Source organism: Plasmodium gaboni, chromosome 11 (genome assembly GCF_001602025.1).
Source record: "Plasmodium gaboni strain SY75 chromosome 11, whole genome shotgun sequence".
Classification (NCBI taxonomy): domain Eukaryota; phylum Apicomplexa; class Aconoidasida; order Haemosporida; family Plasmodiidae; genus Plasmodium; species Plasmodium gaboni.
In genome coordinates this window covers 960082-961064 of record NC_031491.1, presented here as the reverse complement: position 1 = coordinate 961064, position 983 = coordinate 960082, and positions in this window count along the sequence as shown.

Sequence of the window (983 nt, the reverse complement as noted above, 5' to 3'; positions counted from 1 at the left end):
TTAAATAATTACATATCATCATCTTATAATTTGTATGTTTTGAATTATGTAGATATTAAATTATTAAACGCAACGGCTCAAGCTCACCCCTACGATGACACTTATATGTCCTCATCAGTAGAATCAGAGGATATGATGAATGAGGAGGAATATGAAAAGTATGATTTAATTAATCATGTGCAAAAGAAAAAAAATGGAATACCTGTCAAAATAAGATATATTAGGGATACCCTCGATGATGAAAATTCAAAATATGTAATTGAAATACCGAAAAAGGATTTGAAGGGACACGAAAATAAAAATCACATCAAAGCAGGTACAAAAATTTAAATATATAAATAAATATATATATATATATATATATATATATATATATATTTATATTTATATTTATATTTATATTATTTATTTTTTTTAGTTCTTTGGGGGAATAGTAAAAAGGGATTAGAAATAAAATTGCCAGGAACAAACAATTTCATTCCACAAATGAAGATAAAATGAGTATTTTTTTTTTTTTTTCTTAACTGATTATTCATTTAAAAAAAAAAAAAAATAATTTGTTTATTATCCTTTTTACAAACATATTATAAATATATATATATATATATATAATAAACATATTATCTGATGATCAAAAATTTTTTCTGTATTTTTTTACAAAACTTTATATAATTGAAAATATTTATAAAATATGCATATATATATAGATTTATTTGTTCCATTCTGAAATAAAAATAAAATGAAAAAAAAAAAAAAAAAAAATTTTTGTTATACAATTATATATTTATATTCTTTTATTGTTATTATAATTAATATATAATATATATATTGAAAAAATTTAACACATTTTAATTCAATACAATTAAATATTATTATATATATATATATATATTTATGTTATTTATTTAAATATAAATAAAAAATTGTTGTATTCGCAATATTATTGAGGTTATATATAAATACATTTTATATATATGTGAAAA